Source organism: Vigna umbellata, chromosome 9 (genome assembly GCF_029865625.1).
Source record: "Vigna umbellata cultivar VRB3 chromosome 9, Vumbellata_1.0, whole genome shotgun sequence".
In the NCBI taxonomy this organism is placed as follows: Eukaryota; Viridiplantae; Streptophyta; class Magnoliopsida; order Fabales; family Fabaceae; genus Vigna; species Vigna umbellata.
The window spans coordinates 21,827,349-21,838,711 of record NC_142173.1 but is presented as its reverse complement, the minus strand read 5'-3'; positions in this window follow the sequence as shown (position 1 = coordinate 21,838,711).

Sequence of the window (11,363 nt, the reverse complement as noted above, 5' to 3'; positions counted from 1 at the left end):
ATGAAACAACTGGAAGATGAGGAATTGTTGAAGATCAGAAGAGCGCTCGGCACGGAGCAAGCTAAAGGATTCAACACGGGGACGGACGGCCTATTACGCTATATGGGTAGGACGTGCGTTCCTAACGACGGCGAATTGAAGAGAATTATTCTTGAGGAAGGGCATCACAACCGTCTTAGCATGCACCCTGGCATGACTAAAATGTATCAAGATCTCCGGAAATCTTTTTGGTGGTCTGGAATGAAGAATGATGTTGCTCGTTTCGTGGCATCATGTCTAACCTGTCAACGAGCGAAGGCGGAACACCAGAGACCTGGCGGCTTACTCCAACAGTTGGAAATCCCGGAATGGAAGTGGGACAGCATCTCCATGGATTTCGTAACCCACCTACCACGTACGGTCAAAAACCATGACTCAATTTGGGTGATCGTTGATAGGTTAACGAAGAGCGCCCACTTCCTGCCAGTCAACTTGAAGATGTCGATGACTAACTTGGTCAAGCTGTACATCAAGGAGATCGTTCGTCTTCATGGAGTACCTACGAGCATAATTTCTGACCGAGACACAAGGTTCACTTCACGGTTTTGGCAGTCACTTCAAAGCGAGCTCGGTAGTAAATTGCAGATGAGTTCAGCGTATCACCCTCAGACGGACGACCAATCTGAGAGGACCATCCAGACGCTCGAAGACTTACTGAGGACGTGCGTCCTAGATCACATGGGCGTCTGGGATGAAGTATTGCCATTGGTAGAGTTCACCTACAACAACAGCTTCCAGTCCAGTATTGGAATGGCTCCTTTCGAAGCTCTTTACGGACGTAAATGCTGCACGCCACTTTGCTGGTTTCAAGAAGGAGAGAATGTGTTGACTAGACCCGAGCTCATACAACAAACGACCGAAAAGGTGAAATTAATCCATGAGAGGTTGAAGACGTCAAGAAGCAGACAGAAATCTTATGCTGACAAGAGAAGAAGGCCGTTAGAGTTCCAAACTGGCGACCACGTGTTCCTTAGATTGAATCCAACCACTGGAGTAGGCAGAGCTATGCGATCAAAGAAGTTATCTCCGAAGTTCGTTGGGCCGTATCAAATTATGAAGAAGATTGGACCAGTAGCGTACGAACTAGCCTTGCCGCCTCAACTGTCCAACCTTCATCCGGTGTTCCATGTTTCACAACTCCGCAAATACATAGCAGATCCCTCGCACATATTGGAGTTAGAGGACGTTCGTCTTCGCCAAGACCGAACGTTCGAGATGAAGCCAGTTCGTATTGAAGATGTTCGTACCAAGTACTATAAGGGAAAAGACGTTCGGTTAGTGAAAGTGGTGTGGGACGAAAGGATGGGCGACTCTACCTGGGAAGTGGAAGATGCTATGAAGGATTTATACCTTCATCTATTTCCTGGTAAGGCTTAATTTTCGAGGACGAAAATTTTTGTAGTTAGGGGGATTGTCACGTCTCATTTATTACTGTGCTGAGTCACCTCCTTGCTTCCATTAATGCACCCACGTCACACGTGCAGTGCCATTAATATGCACTCATCTCCTCTGACGCACGTCTGCCAGATGTCCAGTTAGAATGTTCTAAATTTGATAGTGGAAGCCAGGTGTCAGCGTGTGAGAGAGTGTCTGTTTGACTTGGGAAAGGAATTGATTTTTCTGAAACACCTCTTCCCACTCTCTCTGCATTGCACCATCTTCTTCCTCCGAAATCAAACTTCCATTTCTCCTCCTTCTCTCTAAAACGTTTCACCTTCTCTCTACTGTAATTCACCACCCTTTTCTCCGTTCACGTTTCAGCACCATAGGAACGTCCCCTGCACCGTGAGCGTCATTTTAAATCGAACAACTTCTGATTCTGTAACCGGTAAGTTTCCCAACCTAGACGCTCGTTTCTAGATTTCCTACAAAACCCAGATTCAGCTGCATGCAAGGGTATCAGCTAAATTCTTCTACATTTCTTTTGGTTAGATTTAGTGAAGAACTTAAGAGAATCGTTGAGGGTAGAAAACCGTTGTGGACGAGTCAAATTATTAGACGTTTCAGTCACGAATCCAGGTAAGGGAAGCTTATTAAGTTTAATTCTTGTATTGTGTTGTGATGTATGAAGTTATATGATTTTATGAAACATGAACTCTGTATTATTTGATCTTTGGTATATGATTTTGATGATGAAATGATGTATGAAAATTATGAAAGATGCTATGGTATGAGTAGTTAAATGTATGAAAGTTTATATTGGAAATTTAGTTTACTGTAAGAGAGATTTTTGATTATGAAATTCTATGATAATGAACGTTCGTTATCGAACGGTCCTTGACCGTTCGGTATTCTTAGAAAATCTTTTGATAAATAGAACTCTTTCATTCGGAAAGGATTCCAGCTGAGGACGAACGCCCTCTTATATTGGTCTTACGTTTGAGCGTTCGGCCAAACGTAGGTACCCTGAGTGTTATGTGAGAAATTGAGAAGCTTGAAAAATACAAATTTCTATACTTAGTCAAATTCCTAAATAGTTCACTTCCCTATGGTTATCTTAAAAATTTCTGTTCTATTAATATTTTGCCTCAGCGATGGGTCTCGACCCAAAGCGTTCGTTATGAGTGTCGCTCGGTCTTACACCGAACGCTTGTCATTACACTCGATTACCAAACGTATGTAAATAGCGTTCGTCCAAATATTAAACAAATAACTATTACCGCGTTCGGTCATTGACTGGCGGTTAGTCTCTGTAATTAAATCGTACTCAGTATCAGTATTTAAACACCTTGCAGTTCTTCTATCCACTTGGATTCTATCTATAGTTATGTACTTAAATTATTCTAAGTATCATTCAAATTGTTCTAGAATCAGTTCAGTTCACTGATTCAAGTGGTCGTAACGTCCGTCATTGGAAAGTGTTCGTTTCCTTCTGTTCAGGAAAGAGGATTTCTCTGTAGTGTGTCAACGTTCGTCCCCATTTTTAAGAGGTCTGAACGCTCGTCATTTTATGAAAGTGGAACAAAGAATGAAAATGTTATTAAGAGGACTTATTGTAATGTGCGAACGGTATAAGAAGTAAAATTATGGTTGTGGATTTTGAACGAGCGTTCCAGGGAGGAACGACTCTTGGATGAAAGTTGAGATTTGTAAAGTATGAATGTGGCAAGCTTAGCTGGCGGTTCATCCTGATATTCCTTGAGTGCTCGTTCTCAAGTAGAGAGGAGCATGTCATGTGTGGGAATGGTAGGAGGTCCTAGTCCATAACTGTAACTTGGACGGAACGGACTAACCTCAGGTGGTAACTGATGAGAATTCCAGTTATTCCACCTGGGTGCACGAACGTCGTAGCTACACGGAATTCATACAGTCCGGACAGTCAGTCTAGTAATAGGAATGTGATTGAATTAATGAATGGTTTGAAGTATATGATGTGCATTATTTGATTTGGTTTATATGCTATGAAATGTATGTGTTATTTGAATTAAATTCGATAAGCTTACCCTGCATGTTTCCTTGTGTTGTCTGTATCTGTACGTTCGTCTTGTCCTTGCAATGATAGTAAATTTTTTCGATGATAAAAAACAAGCTTAGTTTTTTCTGTACTCTTATTGTTATATATAGAAATATACAATAGAATTTTCTTTTCATGTTAAGAGTTTATTATTATTGACAACTATTATTTTTTATTAATTTTCCAATACACTTTATAAAACTGTTAAAAAAAAGTGTTATAAGTGTTTTATATTGTAAAAATATTAAATATAGTTTTTAGGCAGTTTCTTTTGTATTTCTTTGATATTGGTTTGATCCTGTGTTTTTGTTTTTATTTTTATTTTTTATTACATGTCAAATACATGGGTAGCATAAGTTTTGTTTTTTAAATTCGAAATATAAAACTATTAATTTTCTTTGTTTATTAAAGGTTTAATCCTTTTCGACATCCCTATTTATGTACGAATGTCTCAATTGGGTCCTCGTTTTTTAAAGTGTATCAAAATGGTCCTTAATTTTGAAATTTGATATCAATTGAGTCCTTTCCGTTAAGTTGGCTGGACGACGTTAAAAAAATTGATGAGTGGGATGCTGAGATGACGAACGAACGCTCGTCCAACACCGAACGAACGTTCGTCCACCAGCGAACGAACGCTCGGCGACCACTGAACGAACGGTCGTCCAGTGTGGAACGAACGGTCGTCCAGCGGTAAGAGGTCGACGAGCGTTCATTCTCTGGTGGACGAGCGTTCGTTCGCTGGTGGACGAGCGTTCGTTCGTCATCTCAGCATCTCACTCATCAATTTTTTTAACGCCGTCCAGCCAACTTAACGGAAAGGACTCAATTGATATGAATTTTCAAAATTAAGGACCATTTTGATACACTTTAAAAAACGAGGACCCAATTGAGACATTCGTACATAAATAGGGATGTCGAAAAGGATTAAACCTTTATTAAATTAAAGGGTTATTAATATTTGATTTAGAATTATTCTTAATTTGTGATTCCCACTTAATAATTATTTATATTTTTAGCAAATTGTATTTATTTTTTAAAACAGAAAATAAAGTAATCTTTAAAATATTAAAATAATAATCATGTAATATTTTTTAAAATTTCTGCTCCGCAATTACTACCTCTTCAGTCGCTGCAACTCTACTCGAGGTTAGAAAATTGCCCTCTGAAATTGAATTTCTTACGTTAGGCTTAAACGATGTCGTTTGACGTGGACTGCTCCTAGTCCGCGACATTGACTTTTTTAAATTAAACGCATGGTGGAGAGCAACAGGGTGCTGATATAGGATAAAGCAGTGACGACACAACATTGTGACCATGACTCTATTATTTATCTTGTTAGACTGACACGTAAATTTGCTGAAAGGAACTGTCTTATTTTGTGTATTTCCTACTGTCACTATAGGTTCTTGAGCACTTTGGAAATGTCAGAGTTGTTGCCGCATTCTTTGGGCAAATTCACTTTCAGTCCAAATGCAACACCAACTAGGAGAGGAATAGTAGTAACACCAAAATATAGGCATCTGAGGCCGTTTCAATGTGTGTGCACACAGGATAATCGAAGCATTGTCGTGAAGAATGGCAATGATTCTCTGGATATATGTCGGGTTGTGAATGGGATGTGGCAGACCAGTGGCGGGTGGGGCAGAATTGATAGGGATGATGCTGTTGATGCTATGCTTAAATATGCTGATGCTGGACTCACTACTTTTGATATGGCTGATATATGTATACAACTTAGTTAACTGCTTCTACTTGCTTTTTTGTTTGAAATAATGTACCCCTTTAAGGAAATTCCTTGACTACACACTGAAGTTATTCTTTAGAGGAATAGAAGGCGATAGTAGATTTGATGTGTTCAAATTTGAGTGTTATGTGATTGTTGGATGTTTTAGATGTGGATTCTTCCCAACACGAGCTTTTTGCAAGCCTTCTTAGAGGTTATGCCTTTTGAGGATTATTCTCATTGTTGTGTTCTTCGGGCTTTGCAGATGGACCTGCTGAAGATCTATATGGGATTTTCATCAACCGAGTTCGTCGTGAGCGTCCTCCAGAATTATTGGAACAGATCAAAGGGTGAGTTGATGATGGACAAATTTATGAACACCAAATTATGATGTCACAAACTTGTTTTTCAATCGACAAGTATGACCGAATCGTTCAAGTAATAAACTTGGTAAGACCAAGTATCGTTCTTCCCAAAGGACTCACGGCCTAGTTTAGTTGTGTGGTTTATTGATTAGCTAAGACTTAGAGACGAAATATTTGGAGTTTTATATGCAAAAGACGAAAATTAAATATGTATGCATGAAGTTTTTGATCAATGGCAAGAAAACAAAAGATAAACACTTTCAATGAATTATATGTATGAATATGTTGTTGGGGGTCAATTTCATCTTATCCACTCTCATATATTCTAGGAATTCAACATTCAAATCATCATTGTTAATGCCACTCTCTAATGTACCTTTCAAGAAGGCTTCTCCCTAATCACGAGTTCATACGATTCCTAGCATTCCTAATGATCAGTTCATAAGTGCAGGAGCTTAACGACAACCAATATAAAATTGGGAGAAATTCCCCGGATCTAGACTTCCCCGTACGCGCCCGTATCGACAAAACCAATAATCATGCATCGAATGAGTTAAACAATGCAAGCATTAAGCAAAGAGGAAAAACCCTAACTAATGATGAAAGAAAGCATAAGTCTTAATTAAAAGATGTAAAAAACAGATTCCATATATGAGAGCTTCAAAAGATTACATTGATTCCCCAACAAACATACAGAGTTTAGTTCACCATATTCATGGTGAACCTAGATGAATTACAATGAAAGAATGAAAGATAAAACCCTAAAAAGGTGAAGAGGAAGCCTCAGCATCCAAGATCCTCCTTCAAAGGGGTGGAAGAGAGAGTGTTTGCCTCGTTTCTGCCAAAGATACCTAACCCTAGGAAACCCTAAAGCTTATATAATATTCGTACATTACAGAAAATTGGGTCCAAGCCCATTAAAGTGCCGCTCAGCGGTAAGTGCGTGTCTTGTTTTCTCCCCTCAGCGGCCATTTTGCCCCTCAGCGGATCTCCCGCAAGCTCCTGAGTGCCGCTCAGCGGTAAACTGCCGCTGAGCGGTGACTTCGGCTTCTCCTTTTGCACTTTTTATTGTCTTTTCTGATTTCATCTCTCTCCTTCTTCACTTCTTTCACCAAATTCACCTTAAAACCTGCAAAAAAACACTGAAATCAAGCATAAACCTGTCCAGCTCTCTTATTTCTAAAAATATGAAGAAAAACATGATTTCAAGCTAGTTTCTAAGTGTAAAGGTTGCTTTTAGTGTCAATTTTAATCATGAAAATAACAGTTTTTCAACTGTTATCACAACCCCAAACTTAGAACTTCGCTTGTCCTCAAGCAAACAAGATGTAACTCAATCTCCAACCAATTCATATGATGGTTCACTCATTCCAAAAATCCTCTTTTCAAGATAAGTAAAAACATCAATCAAACTTATGATCAAGATTTCAATCAAGATGTGCACATGCTTTAGTGTTTCACAAAATCAGTTGATACCCAACAAATGCTCTTTTTCATGAATGACCAATCAATTAAGCATGGATGTTCATGTGCTAGTGGAATATTTCCTCACTAGGTAAAGTATTTCACTCAACACACAAGTGTATAAAAGGTAATCACTCATTCACTCTACTATCACAATGTCACATGAATCAATTTTGCCTTTCATTTTACCACAATCAAAAACATTCACAAGCATGCATCATTACAAGGACTTTTCAATGGCTTATAATGTGGCTGGGCTAACAAGAAAATTGGTTTTTCTAGATCACAAAATCCTTGAGTTCAGAGAATAACAACACAATCATCTTATTCATTCCCAACTTTCTTTTGCCTTTGCATTGAGCTTTGCTTCTTTTTCTTTTCTTTTCTTTTTATTTGCATATTATTTCTTTTTAGCTCTTAGCTCAATGCTTTTCATGTTTTCCCAACAACCCCAAACTTGAACATTTAACAATACCACACAAAATCTTCTACTTAACTCAAGGTAAAGATTTTCAATCAAGGGTTTTCAGTGTATATTCAAGGCTAAGGGTTCAAAGGATAGAACACAAAGTGTTCCCTTTTAGTGGGCTACTTTTACGAATTTGGCCAATAAAAAGGGTTCCAACAAACGGCCTTGATCATATGATGCAAAACAAGCAATTGATTCAATCATAGAAAACCTGGGCAAAATCATTCATGCTTTCAAAGTAATAGCATTTAACAATAACAACTCTGGAGCTCAAAACCTCACATATATGCTCATTCACATTTGACATACACATCCTGCTTAATTTCACAATCACAATCATGATATCATGCATTTGTTCACAAAGCTTGTGAATCACCTGTATAAGCATTTTAATGTGCACATCATCTCAACATCAATCAATCATAAGCATCATTCAGAATTACTTATCACACAATCACAGTTAATAGCAAACCATCATAACAAACCAGGTGTTCAATAGAGTACATCAAACCCTAATCTAAAAACAAAAACAAATAAGTTCAGAAAACTTAAACCACAAAACATAAGCACATGATAGCATTCATCAGTAAATGCTATCTCAGCTCCTCATCAATCTGAGCTGTCCTCTGTATCTTCCTCTTCCTCCTCATCTTCATCATCTTCAAATGCATCATCCTCATCAGCTTCATCTTCTTCCATATCTCTAGCTGAAGCTTCAGCTGCTTCAGCTCCTCCTCCATGCACTGGTTCCTCTGGCCATGCTACCACATTATGGAATTCATCCATAGTCCACCTGTGGCCTGGAGGTGTATCATACATCCCCACAATCATCTCAGCAGTGGCCACCTGCCCTCTGTGAAGGGACTGCAACTGAGCACCTTTAAGAGACATATACATGTCCCTCATCTGGAATGGCTCTACTTCATGTGTCTCAGCAGATGTCTGGCTTTGTGCTGGCCCTCTTTCTCTACGAGCACGGCGTGGTGGAACTGGCTGAGCTGCATCCTCACCTCCACAGTCCTGTCTATAATAAGCCTCATCAATAGCTTTTCTTGGCCTCTCAAATGGTGGAACAGAAGTATCCACCCCAGCTAGCTTGCAAAGGTGAGTAATCAAAGAGGGATGTCCTAATGGTGCTTTGTTGTTTGAGGTGTTGGCGCACATACTAATTTCATCAGCTATCACCTGCCCAATATTAACATTTAAGCTTCTGATAGCACAGTAGATGAATAGTGCCCTGCTGAGAGTAATATCTGACACATGTGAACATGGCTGAATGTTGGCATGAGAAAATGCCATCCAATACTTTGCAAGAGGAGTCAAATCCGTCCTCCTAATGTTAACCACTGAGCCAGATCTATTCCTTTGGAAGTGTCCTCCAGGTATACACAGTACTCTCTCCACATCCTCATAATCAGTACCTTCCTCCATGCAAAGAGCAAACTGGCACTGCTCACCAGCCCATACAGTGTCCAGGAAGTTATTAATAGAATCAGGATCATACCTAATAGCATGGCCTCTGACATAGCCCAAATAATTCTCAGCTGGATAATCACCAATCTTCTTTGCATTGGCGTAAAATTCCTTTACCACAGCTATATTGGCAGGTGCAGGATAGGTGGCTAGCTTTCCCAAGTCATTCCCTAACACTTGCTCTCCAAATTGAGGAGCAAAGTTAGGTATCATTCCAACCTTTCTCTCCATCAAAAGTCTTCTGTCCTGAACCACCCTAAAGTGCTTCTCATGTTTCCTAGAGAGGAACCTGCTAGAGTGGGGTTGCTCTGGTTCCTTTTCCTTTCTCTTGGTTGCCATGGTTTTCAATCTTTTTCCTGAAGAGGATGCCATTCCTACATTTAAAACATAAATACAAAACCATAGAACATGATGTTAAACATTAGTAAAACATAGAACATAACTCCTTTCGAAGCTAAACCACCGCTGAGGGCTAGAATTTCCCCTCAGCGCCACCAGTGCCACATTCCAACACGCAAAAATTCAGCAAAACCTAATCTGGCAGAGTGCCGCTCAGCGGTAAACTGCCGCTCAGCGGTAACTCTGCAGATTTTTGAAAAACTTGTTTAAAGCTGTCCTAACTCAACCCAAATGCAATTTTCAGTTTTCCAGTTCATAATCATGCAATTTAATCGGTCAAAACATCAAATATATCATCAAATCATACATAGAAATCAAAACCCCTAAATATTCATGCTTTGACAATTATATTCAAAATCAAAAACCCTAGAATGAACAAAATGCATTTTACTTACTTGGGTAGAGATACTAGATGCAATGAGAATGCTTCCTAGCTAGAATGCTCTCTTCCAACCCCAAACTTTGATGGCACACTAGTGAAAAAAATGAGTAGAAGAGAAATTTTCTTTAAGAGGGAAGAGTGAAAAGATGTGGAAAACCTTGGAGAAGGTATGTGGGAGTGTTTGTGTAGAGAAAAATCTGAAAATGTGAAAGAATGCGCAGCTTAGGGTTTAAAAATACCCTAATGGGCTCGGGTCCCGCTAAGGGGAACTAAAATCCTATTCTGCGAGAGTACCGCTCAGCGGTAAAGTACCGCTCAGCGGCACTTTCGTGAAGTGCTCTTCTCCTTCTTTTCTTAACCTACGTGCCTCCCATATGTGCCCCTCACTGGTTCCCTGCAATTCAATGTTCAAAATGCTTATGCAAACCCTAACTAAAATAAACAAACAGAAATATTCAATCAACTGGGTTGCCTCCCAGGTAGCGCTTGTTTAACGTCACGAGCCTGACCCAAAATCCACCAACACCCTTCAGTAGGTGTTAAATTTTCTTACCAACACCCATCAGTAGGTGTTACAAACATAGTATCCTTCAGTAGATACTTAACCACCTAGCATCCTTCAGTAGATGCTATCTCCAACAAAATAATTACAAAAATAATGTTCACAAATTAAAAATTACAAAACCAAATCAAAAGTTTTAAATCACTGGGTTGCCTCCCAGCAAGCGCTCTTTTAACGTCATTAGCTTGACCCAATAAAGTTCAAGTTCCTTCATCTTTATAGTTGATGTTGTCATTCCACCAACTCCTCAGCTGTTTCCTTTGAACTGTTTTGGTCCTTCTAGAATATGGAGACTCTATCTCTATCATCTCCTTCTCTTTAAAGCCCTTCACAACCCACAACTTGTTCTTGATTCTTACAGGTGTGCCAAGTTGGAGTCTTCTTTTCTTCCAGTCACTAGGAATTTCTTCTCCTCTTCCAATCTCTTCTTCCTTGGGTACCTGAAACAACAAACAATGGTTACCTGAAACCTTAAGATTTTCATCTTTACGGCTAGTCATGGGTGCATCTCGAAATGCAGCTTTATAACTAGCTTCTTCCTCCTTTGCTTGCGTCTCATCTTTGAAGACATCTACCACCACTCTCTCCTCTCTGTCCTGGAGCACCACTATACCTTCATTTACATCTATGATAGCCCTGGCCGTTTTCATAAACGGTCTTCCAAGTATGATAGGTATCTTCTCGTCTCCATCTTCATCACCACAAAGTCTGCCAAGAACTGAAGTTTGCCAACACAAACTATAATGTCTCTACAATCCCACATGGCTCCTTTGAAGATCCATCGGCCATTACTATTTAACCTTTGCAGGTTTCACTTTAACATTGCCAATTTGCTCCAGTAAAGAATAAGGTATCAAGTTAACACTTGAACCTAAATCAAGGAGAGCTTTCTTTACCTTTTTCTTCCCTATGGTACAAGGGATAGAAAAACTGCCTGGATCTAATGCTTTAGGAGGGAATGGCTCTTTTTTAACAGCTATACACTTCTTTGCTTCATCACCTCTACGTCTTTTCTTTGTAGAGATGTTCTCAT